This window comes from Petromyzon marinus, unplaced genomic scaffold (genome assembly GCF_048934315.1).
Source record: "Petromyzon marinus isolate PM22_M1 ecotype Great Lakes invasive population unplaced genomic scaffold, UKy_Petmar_22M1.pri1.0 PM_G_Scaffold_4, whole genome shotgun sequence".
NCBI lineage: Eukaryota > Metazoa > Chordata > Hyperoartia > Petromyzontiformes > Petromyzontidae > Petromyzon > Petromyzon marinus.
Genome location: NW_027422983.1, coordinates 3,514,963 through 3,528,656, shown reverse-complemented (window position 1 = coordinate 3,528,656; position 13,694 = coordinate 3,514,963). Strand labels below are relative to the sequence as shown.

Sequence of the window (13,694 nt, the reverse complement as noted above, 5' to 3'; positions counted from 1 at the left end):
AGCAACAACAACGTGGACATTGCATCCCACTGGGATTTTTTAGCACACAGCGTTGGTGTACGGTGCTTTTTTCAGGAATATTTTGCTGTTTTTTATTCATGGATTTTCTGTTTGCAGTCACACAAAGTAGTCACTTTAAGATGTGTTTCTTGTTCGTTTTTGTGTTTGTTGTGGTTGCACTTGATTCAAGAGCCGAATGGCTCACAGGGGTATACCAAAATATATAAACTGAAACTATTGTGTACACTGTGTGTACACACTGTGTACGTACACGCTGTGTGTGCACTGTGTGTGTGTACACGTACACACTGTGTGTGTACGTGTACACTGTGAATGTACAGTGTGTGTACACTGTGTGTGTGTACACACACAGTGTGTGTACACTGTGTGTGTACACACACTGTGTGTGTGCAGTGTGTGTGCACTGTGTGTCTGTGCACTGTGTGTCTGTGCACTGTGTGTGTACACTGTGTGTGTACACTGTGGGGGGCACAGTCATCTCAGTCGACCAATGGGCATCTTTTCATCAATTTATTTTCCAATTTTCTTGTTTTTTTGTTTTCTATTTATGTGACTTTACCGAAAGAACCAGGAATATGGTAGCACATTCTCTATTTATTGCAGAGGTTCAAGGTTAAAATCCGACAGGCACACCTGGCTACCCCAGAAACATTCACCACATTGCGTCATTCACAACGCACAGGTCATGTTGGTGTAACGGTCAAAATTGTGTTAATTCCAAACATTATCCAGAAACTCCACAACGGAGACACGCACCCCCTGTACCAACGACGGAGGCGCAGGGACAGACGTTCGATTACGTTGGAATCGACCTGCAGACGGCCAGCAGCTCCGTGTCGCCTCATCTCGATCCCGCAATCCCAAACAGGTGAAAGTCCGCATCGAACCCAACCCCCGGCAAGGCCATCGTCTAATTACGACGAGAGAACATTCACACGAAATGTCCTTTTCAATGAATAAGCTTTTAATGAAGAAATACAATTATACAATTCAAGACATAACACAATTCAAAGTTGTTTCACTTTAAAACTTCAAGACGGAGCATCGGGAGCTTGCGTGGAGGCGTCGTTCGTGTGCAATTTTTTTCGTGACTTTCCTGGCCCAAGGCTGCAAATGGTTGTGAGGGGCGCCGCCGGCGGTCAGGCTTGCTACAGCCCTTGGTCGTGAACATCCAGACGTGAATCAGCAAGGAGCATTTCATGTCCTAGTTCGACAAAATCTACGTCAACACGTAATACAAAATTATAATTCGTGTTATAGAGAATGTATCTCCTCTACGTGTAACTTTAAGGTGGTATGCCTTGTAACTGATGAATGATCCGAGTGTGCTTCCTATGTCAAAGACAATGAGTTGCTCCAGATGCTTCATGACCTGTATCACAAGAACAACGGGTCTCACCTGAGTTCTCTGTACAGGTTACTTCCAAAACACACACACACACTTTGTCCTAACGTAACTTATTCAATGTTTGACCCTTATAAATAAAATGATGCATGTACACACAAAATCAGACAAGTGTTCATTCTGAATTATTGACAGGCATTTTAACAAAATTTAATTACTGCAGTGAAATGTACTGCATCAGATAACATCTGATTAAGAAGCTATTTGAAAAAATAAATATGCACGGTCTACTTAACAGTGGATGTAAAACATACTTTTGTGTCATTCAAAACGAGGCCATTGCATGCTGGCGAATTCTAAACATTAGCGACAAATTACACAACTGAGATGAAACATCAATCATCGCCTCCTACTGACAGCCTCTTGTTCACATACTCTTTGGTTCTTTCAGTAAAGTCACGTAGGTAGACAAAATAATAGATCACGACTTTTCGATCGTAACACAAGCGGTCGTCCTCAGGCAGAAAAAATAATAAATGAAGGCCGGTGCAGGGCCACCACCCTGTGCCACACAGGGGCAGCTGCTACTTGGGGATGCTCTTCGAGTGTTTCAGACGAGATACAAAACTCCCAGTTGCCGAGGCGATTAAGCACCGAGCAAATGCAATTATTATAAAATAGTGAATGCTTGGGGGCTTCTTTGCTCTCGCTCCTGGTCAGAGATCTACCCAACCCACGGGCCCACAGAGACTGGCCGCTCTTACTCTGCAGGTTGAACCTAGAAACTGAGTGTCCAACTTCACGTTCTTGTCATTAAAGGCCTGTGACAAAGGTCTATTGTAGCGACATCATCTCTGGCTTACACATCTACTGGGTCTCCACTTGACTTTGGATTGTCTCGGAGGAAGTCCACCCACACCTCCACTTCCACAAACTGCTGGGAGTTGCCTCGCTCTGCCTCACAGTCAGAATTCTCCTCCTGCTTCACGTTGCCTCCATCAATGTGAAGGTCCCATTTTGGAGTTGAATCTTCATCTTCACATTTCACCTTCACTTCTTCGCTATTCACCATCACTTCTTCCCTCTTCACCATCACCTCTTCATATTTCACCTCGATACCTTTAAAAGTGTCCAAGCTGGGATTTTCTTCCGGTTCGTGTTTCATGAGGGATGGGCTTATTGTGGCACTTTGACTTTCACAAGCTGATTTCAGACTCCACTCCTTGCAGATCTTCTGATGCTTCTGTGTTCTCTGGTGTACTTGAAGATTTTATGAATGTGCAAACGCCTACCCGCAGAGTGCACCTGAAGGGTTTCTTTCCTGTATGTGTTCTCTGGTGTGCTTTAAGATGTGGTGACTGTGAAAACGCCTTCCCGCACAGAGTGCACTTGAAGGGTTTCTCTCCCGTGTGTGTTCTCTCGTGTACTTGAAGATTTGATGAATGTGCAAACATCATCCCGCACAAAATGCACCTGAAGGGTTTCTCTCCTGTGTGTGTTCTCTGGTGTTTTTTAACAACAGATGACCGTGAAAACGCCTTCCCACACACACTGCACTTGAAGGGTTTCTCTCCCGTGTGTGCTCTCTGGTGTTCTACAAGAGATGAATGTGCAAACGCCTTCCCACACATCGTGCACCTGAAGGGTTTCACTCCCGTGTGTGTTCTCTGGTGTGTTTTAAGAGCAGATGACTGTGAAAATGTCTTCCCAAACACACTGCACTTAAAGGGTTTCTCTCCTGTGTGTGTTCTCTGGTGCGTCTCAAGAACTGATGACCATGCAAATGCTTTGTCACACACAGTGCACTTGAAGGGTTTCTCTTCTGTGCGAGTTCTCTGGTGCTGTGTCAAATTTCCAGTCCGATCCGTGCTGTATGCACGCTGGTCACATTGTTGACTTGTCGTACCGAGCTGCTGCGCTGACTGCCTTTGCTCCATCAGACCAGCGTCAGCTGCAGACAGAAAATAAGAATATCCACACCATCTACACGTCAGTAACGAGCCATGGAGAAATGAATATAAACAGTCACACGTGACTTACACGTCTATATTCATTCATATATTCATGACTAGCTGTACTACCCGGCTTCGCCCGGGACTTGGATCCACCACGTCCGGGCGCCTTTGTCTCCCCAGTGGCAATGTTCACACCACAGCAGTTACTCGTTTGAGGCTGAGTCGACCTAGGAGAGGCCCAGAAGCGGTTCAAATAATCGTCGCCGGTGGTGGCCGTGAGCGGGAATCGAACTCGGGTCACCGGGTTCGTAGCGCGGCGTAGCGCTAACCACTACACTACAATGCGTTATGCTTACACACACACACAGACACACACACACAGACACACACACAGACACACACACAGACACACAAAAGATAAAACAAAGATCCCCCATGTAGCCTTAATAAACTGCAGGGGCAAGTGCTGTTAGCGAGCACCTATGAAGGCCGGAACGGTACACGAGGGGGTGGGTGGCCAGCACCACGCCCGACCGCCTTTGTCTCCCTAGTGGCGATGTTTACACACCGCACCAGATACTCATTTGAGGCTGAGTCGACCTAGGGGAGGCCCGGGACCGGTTCAGATAATCGTCACTGGTGTTGGCCATGAGCGGGAATCGAACCCGTGTCGCCGGGTTCATAGCGCAGCGCGCTAACCGCTACACTATCACTCCCCACAACACACAAAAAACACACAGACACACACACACACAGACACACACAGACACACACACACAGACACACACACACAGACAACGCTAACCACTACACTACAACGCGTTACGCTTCCACGTGCGAGGGTCACGTGACAGATTTGACGTCACAGCTCACTTGCCGTGCAAAAAATCTATACATTATTGAGCTCCCCCCCCCCAAAAACAGAAAAGTGTATTTGTATAATGTTTGCACGGTGTACAGTCTGGAAAGTACCCACATGGCAAATTTCCAGTTTGTTGCATGTCGGGAAGTAGGCTCAACATTTTGAACAGACAACACACACAATCACAACTTTACATATTTTTATATATATGGAGATAAACAGTAAGAGCCAATTTGTTAATCCATTGCCGGACGAGGGTCTCCCCACGCCGCCCCGGGTCGTGATTTGACCATACTTCACCACGCTCGTCCGTGTGGCGGCTTGGTGGAGGAGGGTAGCGCAGACGTGGGAGCGTAGTGACATTGTACTCTACAATGGATGTTGCCCCCACCGCTCCTATGCCGCTCACCAACGTTGCACAGTCCCGCAGCCACCTAAAACAACAACAACAACAAAGTCCCATCACAAGAGAGAAACACACAAATAGAGATTCACTTCGAGTACACTCACCACCACGTAGCTGTCAACCCCCTATCAGTGCCCCTACCTTATTACAGATCAATTCAGACCGTATCGGCCACCACGTGTCTTTATAAATATCAACGTTCGTCCTACGGAGTCCCATCACAATGTAGAAACACAAATAGACAATATTATGTTACCAAAGCATGTTTTTTTGCCCGTATTGAAACGGCTGTCACACGTATGGGCATGAAAACTCAATGTCTCTGTACAAGAATACGGGGTAAACCGTACGGGTTATGACAGCTGTGATGCATCAAGAGATAACTTGACCCGTCGTTGTGTTACCTCGTTTAACCAAAGGCTTCAAACTCGCGTGGAACAGCCCGAAACCCAAAGCATGAGGACAAACACAAAGACGGGTATATCACGAGAGAAAAAAACCCCTACATATTTACCAATAACACTGCCCTTAAAAGTAAATACTGTAGTGCATAATCGGGCAATGGCCCTTTTTCATAACACCTCTGTGACTGACGATTGTATTTCAGCCTTTATTCTTACGACTGCTGCCTGTGTATCTTACTGTGAAAACAGTTCCACAAAGCATGTATAATTATTTATTTTCTTTGTGACAGACTAGGCCCGAGACGCCAGGGAGGGCCTGAATGGCCTGGATTGCCTACCGAGAAGGAGACGCCTTCCCCGGCGGGGAGCAACCACAGCCTGCGGTGTCACCGCCGCAACGGGGGTCACACAACACCGGATTTTTTTTGTAGTCAAAATTTTAAAACCAAAACACCCACTTACCGGTTCGCGTGAGTTCAATCCTGCTCAGAGTTTTAAGGGGCGAGAGGAATTGTTCGTGCAAGTTTAGGGTGGATGGGGGTGGGGGTGGGGAGTCGTTATGTTCCGAACAGTTTCGAAGCGTCCTGGGGAGCCGGGCTAGAGGCGTCAGCCATTGGCACTTGGGAGCTACCACTCCCAGCCAAGGGTTGACGCTCAAACTATCAATCTTATACTTTCACTTCCATCGCATAATTTGAATCGTATTTACTCAAACAATACATGCTGAATTATCTACTGTGATAGTCACGGTCGCTCCGTCATTGTATTGCTGTTGTAGATGTATATATTTATATATTTAAAAAATATTACCGCCTCTGCGACCCCCCCCCCCTATTTAAAGCGGTAAGTTGGTTCGTTCCAAATGATGCCGTTCACACAACGCGATCAAAGTTGGGAACGCTCTTGCAGAATTGTACAACATTTAACTCCGACAGTTATCGCGATATGGCGACACTACGATATTACCTAATCATATCCACCATAAGCGTATCGTACATTTTTTTTCCACACGGCACGTGCACACACTCAAAGCACTTGCAATTCAAATTTCTATTTAAAGCTTTCGTGACTGCAGGGATTCATCTTCTTGGTTATTTCGGTAAAGTCACCACGTAGAATGGAAACAATAAAAAATATATTTTGATCCCCTGCTGATTTTGTACGTTTGCCCACTGACAAAGAAATGATCAGTCTATAATTTTAATGGTAGATTTATTTGAACAGTGAGAGACAGAATAACAACAAAAATCCAGAGAAACGCATGTCAAAAATGTTATAAATTGATTTGCTTTTTAATGAGTGAAATGAGTATTTGACCCATCAGAAAGATTTCTGGCTCCCAGGTGTCTATGTGTACACTGTGTGTGTACACTGTTTGTGTACACTGTGTGTGTATACACTGTGTGTGTGTACACTGTGTGTATACACTGTGCGTGTGTCACTGTGTGTACACTGTGTGTGTACACTGTGTGTACACTGTGTGTGTACCCTATGTGTGTACGCTGTGTGTGTGTACACTATGTGTATACACTGTGTGTGTACACTGCGTATGTGTACACTGTGTGTATAAATTGTGTGTGTACACTGTGTGTGTGTACACTGTGTGTGTACACTGTGTGTGTACATTGTGTACATTGTGTATACACTGTGTGTGTACACTGTGTGTGTACACTGTGTGTGTGTACACTGTGTGTGTGTGTACACTGTGTGTATGTGTGTGTCACTGTGTCACTGTGTGTCACTGTGCTTGGCACAAGCGTCGTGGTGACGTCACCGCCACTTAGCAAATGGCGGTTGTTGTTGTGTCACTGTGTCACTGTGTGTGTGTCACTGTGTGTGTACACTGTCACTGTGTGTGCGTCACTGTGTCACTGTGTGTGTACACTGTGTGTGCACACACAGTGTACACACACAGTGTACACGCACACATGCCTTCCCACACACACTGCACCTGAAGGGTTTCTCTCCCGTGTGTGTTCTCTGGTGTGTTTTAAGAGTAGATGACTGTGAAAATGTCTTCCCACACAAAGTGCACTTGAAGGGTTTCTCTTCCGTGTGCGTTCGCTGGTGTTTTTTAAGAGTAGATGAATCTGAAAATGTCTTCCCACACACACTGCACCTGAAGGGTTTCTCTCCTGTGTGTGTTCTCTGGTGTGTTTTAAGAGCAGATGACCGTGAAAATGCCTTCACACACACACTGCACTTGAAGGGGTTCTCTCCCGTGTGTGTTATCTGGTGTACTTTAAGATGTGGTGACTGTGAAAACGCCTTCCCGCACAGAGTGCACTTGAAGGGTTTCTCTCCCGTGTGTGTTCTCTCGTGTACTTGAAGATTTGATGACTGTGCAAACATCATCCCACACAAAATGCACCTGAAGGGTTTCTCTCCTGTGTGTGTTCTCTGGTGTATTTTAAGAGCAGATGACCGTGAAAATGCCTTCCCACACACACTGCACCTGAAGGGTTTCTCTCCTGTGTGAGTTCTCTGGTGGGTCTTAAGAACTGATGGCCATGCAAATGCCTTGTCACACACACTGCACTGGAAGGGTTTCTCTCCCGTGTGTGTTCTCTGGTGTCTTTGAAGATGAGATGAATCTGAAAATGCCTTCCCACACACAGTGCATTTGAAGGGTTTCTTTCCCGTGTGTGTTCTCTGGTGTTTTTAAAGAGCAAATGACTGTGAAAATACCTTTCCACACACACTGCACTTGAAGGGTTTCTCTCCCGTGTGTGTTCTCTGGTGTGTTTTAAGAGCAAATGAATCTGAAAATGTCTTCCCACACACACTGCACTTGAAGGGTTTCTCTCCTGTGTGTGTTCTCTGGTGTCTTTGAAGATGTCTTCCCACACACACTGCACTTGAAGGGTTTCTCTCCTGTGTGTGTTCTCTGGTGTCTTTGAAGATGAGATGAATCTGAAAATGCCTTCCCACACACACTGCACTTGAAGGGTTTCTCTCCCGTGTGTATTCTCTGGTGTGTTTTAAGAGTAGATGAATGTGAAAAATGCCTTCCCACACACACTGCACTTGAAGGGTTTCTCTCCTGTGTGTGTTCTCTGGTGTGTTTTAAGAGCAAATGAACCTGAAAATGTCTTCCCACACACACTGCACCTGAAGGGTTTCTCTCCCGTGTGTGTTCTCTGGTGTGTTTTAAGAGCAGATGACCATTAAAATGCCTTCCCACACACAGCGCACTTGAAGGGTTTCTCTCCTGTGTGTGTTCTCTGGTGGGTCTCAAGAACTGATGGCCATGCAAATGCCTTGTCACACACAGTGCACCTCTCCTGTGTGAGTTCTCTGGTGCTGTGTCAAATTTCCAGTCCGATCCGTGCTGTATGCACGCTGGTCGCATTGTTGACTTGTCGTACCGAGCTGCTGTGCTGAGTGCCTTTGCTCCATCAGACCAGCGTCAGCTGCAGACAGAAAATAAGAATATCCACACCATCTACACGTCAGTATCGAGCCATGGAGGAATTAATATATACAGTCACACGTGACTTACACGTCTATATTCATTCATGTATTCACGACTAGCTGTACTACCCGGCTTCGCCCGGGACTTGGATCCACCACGTCCGGCCGCCTTTGTCTCCCCAGTGGCGATGTTTACATCGCAACAGTTACTCGTTTGAGGCTGAGTCGACCTAGGGGAGGCCCAGAAGCGGTTCAAATAATCGTCGCCGGTGGTGGCCGTGAGCGGGAATCGAACTCGGGTCACCGGGTTCGTAGCGCGGCGTAGCGCTAACCACTACACTACAATGCGTTACGCTTCCACACACACACAGACACACACACAGACACACACACACAGACACACACACAACAACAACCGCCATTCGCCACTAAGTGGCGGTGACGTCACCACGACGCTTTTGCCAGGCTATGTGCACCGTGAGGCCACGTGAAGTGTCGAACGCCCGCTGGCAGGAGGTCACGGGGCAGACCCAGGTGCCACGGGTCGACTGACTGAGATGACTGGCTGATGCACCACCTGTGCCCCCTACTGTGCCAACCTGCTGTGCTTTAGCCACCCGGCGCTCCGCTCGTTGTTCTGAGCGTCGCTCCTCCGCCCTCCGTTGTTGTTGGAGGGCGACTGCCTCCAACTGCCCAGTAGCATCCTTCACGAGCCTCCTCCACAGAGGCCGATCTTGACACCGCTGGTACCAGTCATCGCCAAGTCCACTCAGCTCCACGTCCTCCTGTACCACATCACTCCATCTCTTCTCTAGCCCGTGCCGCACCCGCTTAGCCCCCTCAATCCCGCCAAACAAAAGCTGTTTCGGCATGCGGTGGCTGGGCATGCGGGCTACATGACCCAGCCATCGCAGCCTTGCCTGCCGGAGGAGCTCACCGATGGGACCCTGCCCAGATCTTTCAAGGATTTGTGAGATCCTCACACAATCCAGTCTGGTTAAACCCAGGATAGATCGTAGGCAGGCCAGCCTAAATGTTTCTAACCGGCAAAGATGCTCCATTAGGGGGGTCCACGTTTCGCAAGCGTAGAGAAGGGAGGGAATGACCGTGGCCGAGAAGACCTGAAGCTTAGTGCGGAGCGACAGACCAGGTAGCTTCCACACAGCGTTATGCAACCGATGAAAAGATATTGCCGCTCGACTGATTCGGAGTGAGACCTCTGCTGTTAAACTGGAGCCAGTCATAAGCACACTGCCCAGATATGGAAAACTCTCCACTCTCTCCACAACTGCCCCATCACCGATTGGGAGTTGTGGGGGTGGAGTGTCCGATGGAACAAAATACCCAGGCAGGTGCTTAGTTTTGGTGGGGCTGATGGTAAGGCCCCACCTCTTAGTGGCACGCTCCAGTCTCAGCAGCAGCGTCTCCAACTCCTCCTCTGACTGAGCAGCTATTACCAAATCTTCAGCATACATAACGTGGTTGAGCAATAGGGAGCCATCCCTTGACCGCACCCGGGCATCGATTAGCCTCCCATTATATCTGTACCATATGGAGATTCCCCCGGTACAGCTATTGAAGGCTTCACGAACTACGTGGTCAAAATAGATGTTAAATAATGTGGGAGCCAGAGGACATCCCTGTCGCACCCCAAGGTGTACAGGGAATGGCTCTGACTCCCGGCCACGTAGTTTTACCCGGGCCCGCTCACCATCATGAAGGTCCTTAATGATCGTGAGCAGAGGGTCAGGTACTCCAAAAGCACGAAGAACGACCCAGAGCCCAGGCCTACTGATGGTATCATAGGCCTTGACCAGGTCAATAAAGCAGAGATGTAGGTCTTGTTGGAATTCCCTACACCTCTGCTGTAGCAGACGGACAGAAAATATGGCATCTGTGCAGGACCGCCCTTTCCTGAAACCGCATTGGGGCTCCGCAAGCCTCTCCTCAGCGTGCCTGGCAAGGCGATGCTGAATAATCCTTGCCAGGACCTTTCCCGGCACACTGAGGAGTGAGATGCCCCTGTAGTTGTTACAGTCTGTGCGGTCCCCCTTCTTAAAAAGGGGGACCACCAGGGCATCCTTCCAATCCTGCGGAACCCGTCCAGTGGTCCAGACTGTTGTTATGATGTCATATAGGGCAGTCTGTGCACAAACCCCACCCTCCCTCAGCATTTCGCTTGGGAGATCATCTCTGCCCGCTGCCTTTCCTGGTCTCAGACTCCGGATCGCCTTCAATACTTCCTCAGCAGATGGCACCTCAGCCAGCCACTCACAGGGGGTGACTTCTTCCAATATTTGAGGCACCGCAGCCTCAGCAGGGTCATCCTCACTTTATGCCACGATGTTTTCCTGGCTGAGGGATTTTCTCTCCCCCAGGACCTCACAGAAATGCTCAGCAAATCTGCGAACCTGTTCCTGGGGGTCAGAGATTGGATCACCGTTTTTTCCCATAATGATGGTAATAGGTGTGGCGCTGCAGGTTACTTTTTTGATGGAGTTAAATAGAGATTTGTGATCACGGGCCACACACACACACACAGACACACACACACAGACACACACACAGACACACACACACAGACAACGCTAACCGCTACACTACAATGCGTGACGCTTCCACGTGCGAGGGGCACGTGACAGATGTGACGTCACAGCTCACTTGCCGTGCAAAAAATCTATACATTATTGAGCTCCCCCGCCCCCCTTAAAACACAAAAGTGTATTTGTATAATGTTTGCACGGTGTACAGTCTGGAAAGTACCCACATGGCAAATTTCCAGTTTGTTGCATGTCGGGAAGTACGCTAAACATTTTGAACAGACAACACACACAATCACAACTTTGCCTTTTATATATATTTGGAGATGCAGTGAAAAACTTTCCCAAATTCATCACGCGGTTTCAGTTTTTTGATTTTCAGTTTGATTTATTTTGGTTATAGTCCCGTGAGCCATTCGGCTCTTGAATCGGGTGCAACCACAACAAGCAACAAAACAAAAACACGACCAAGAAAATCATCTTACAGTGACTATGTGTGACTGTGCAAACAGCACTGTCATGGCACGCATTGAGAGGGCAAATGTCATAAATATTCCTGTAAGCCCTCACATCTTCAACATTAATGTTGCCATAGAAACGTCGTGGGGTTTTTGCTTCATTGTAAAAAAGAAAAATTATTATCTGTTATTTTTATTTTATTTTCTATCTACGTGACTTTACCGAAAGAACCAAGAAAATGAATTCCTGCAGTCACCAAAGTTTTAAGTCAAAACATTCACACACGTTGACAAAGCCTCACCTTGTGTTGTTGTGGGCAGATCGCTTCTGATAACAAGAGCGGTATAGCAGCTCAAGCGGGCTTGGCCTGGTAACAAAAGAACGAAAATAAAAACTGCGTAAATATTTACAATAAAAAAAAGTTACAAAGTGGCGAGCCGGGTGAAGACAAATTAAACTTAAGCGAGATAATTAAAGTGAATGCAATCAGGCGAGGGCAGGAGGCAAGGCCCCGCGTGGCTAGGCCCCGCGTTGTAAAGTTCCAACCTGGACATCGATTCCAATGCTCGCTGCTACTCAACTGACATCCCTACGAGAGAGAGAGGCTCTACCTTGGTAAACAACAACAACCACCACCACAACGATGAGAATTTCTCACCTCGGATTTCAGTGCAAGCGCGGATCGGCAGCCTCCTGTTACCTCGCGACATCACGCGGGTAAGCAGGTAACATGACGTCACCTCCGGGGTAAGGGACACGTCCCTCCCACAATGAGCGGCTCTGTAACTGAATAAATTATGTTAATGAGCCCGGCCCATTTGTCGAGGGATGGGGCGTGGCTGTTGAACCCGTCGCAATAAACTCTCGACGGCTTCAACAAATACATTGTTAATGAACCGCCAGTCACTGGGCGTAGCTTTGCCCAAATAAGGATTGCCACTGGATTGATATCGGCAGTGACCCAAGCGGAGGTGACGTCACGCTCACGCCGTGGACGGGGTTGGGAGAGTGTGAATACCTTGGTGACATGACGTCCCTAGCGAGGTACACCTCCCGCTGGCACTTCATGCCGATGAGGTCATGCTGAGTGGTGACGTCACAGAGCAGGGATGGAGTTTAAGTTGATTTAGATTCATTTTCCATTGCCCCCTCCCTTGGGTGGGTGAACTCAGCAACAACGTGGACATTATTGTGTATACATTGTGTGTGTACACACAGTGTGTGTGTACACACACACTGTGTGTACACTGTGTGTGTGTACACTGTGTGTGTGTGTACACTGTGTGTGTGTACAATGTGTGTATACACTGTGTGTGTACACTGTGTGTGTGTGTACAATGTGTGTGTGTACACTGTGTGTGTACACTGTGTGTGTATACACTGTGTCTGTGTGCGTACACTGTGTGCGTACACTGTGTGTGTACACTGTGTGTGTGTACACTGTGTGTGTACACTATGTGTATACACTGTGTGTGTGCACACTGTGTGTGTGTATACTGTGTGTGTGTACAATGTGTGTGTGTACACTGTGTGTGTTTACACTGTGTGTGTTTGTACTGTGTGTTTACACGGTGTGTGTACACTGTGTGTATACTGTGTGTGTTTACACTGTGTATACACTCTGTGTGTGTGTACACTGTGTGTGTGTACTGTGTGTGTACACTGTGTGTGTGCAGTGTGTGTACACTGTGTGTGTACACTGTGTGTGTTTACACTGTGTGTGTACACTCTGTGTGTGTACACTGAGTGTGTGTACGTGTTCACGCCACGTCCCTTTCTATGTCACCATTTTAATTCTGGGCCAAAGAGGTCCCGCAAACATAAACATTATCTGTTTAAAATGTAACACGAACATAACACACAATGAATTATATTCTTGGTTCTTTCGGTAAAGTCACGTTGAAGGGAAACAATAAAAACTATATAAAATAATAAAATTCTCACGACGTTTCGACTGTAACACAAGCAGTCATCATCAGGTGTGAACACCAACGGCAAGAAACATTTGAAAGAAGTGGCGGTTTGTATTTATTTATTAACGTTAGCTCCACGGAGAGTGATTTGGCAGTTTATTTAGAAGGACGAGTCCATCTATGTTTTGAAAAGAGGAGGGGGGAGACGAAAAATTAATGTATGCTGTCTGAAAGCCACCGTAAGCGTGAACAATCAATTAAGACCCGAAATGGTTTATCAAATCCTTCCAATGATTGCTAAGCCAGAATTCCTTCCTCTCGGTTGAAATTGTCTCTGTGCTTGTATATGTGGATAGCCTCATGAACGAATCTCTC

The 13,694-nt window shown here is 47.4% G+C and overlaps 1 long non-coding RNA gene across 1 annotated transcript; it reads right to left on the bottom strand.

Annotated features, from left to right (window-relative positions):
* Positions 1–3,708: 3,708 nt before the first annotated feature.
* On the bottom strand, positions 3,709–12,121 carry LOC142916536 (uncharacterized). The gene is made up of 4 exons (XR_012936538.1): positions 12,065–12,121; positions 11,708–11,773; positions 8,362–8,406; positions 3,709–4,617 (listed from the first exon to the last, which is right to left on the bottom strand). It is a non-coding gene; the product is annotated as an uncharacterized LOC142916536 (long non-coding RNA).
* Positions 12,122–13,694: the final 1,573 nt, after the last annotated feature.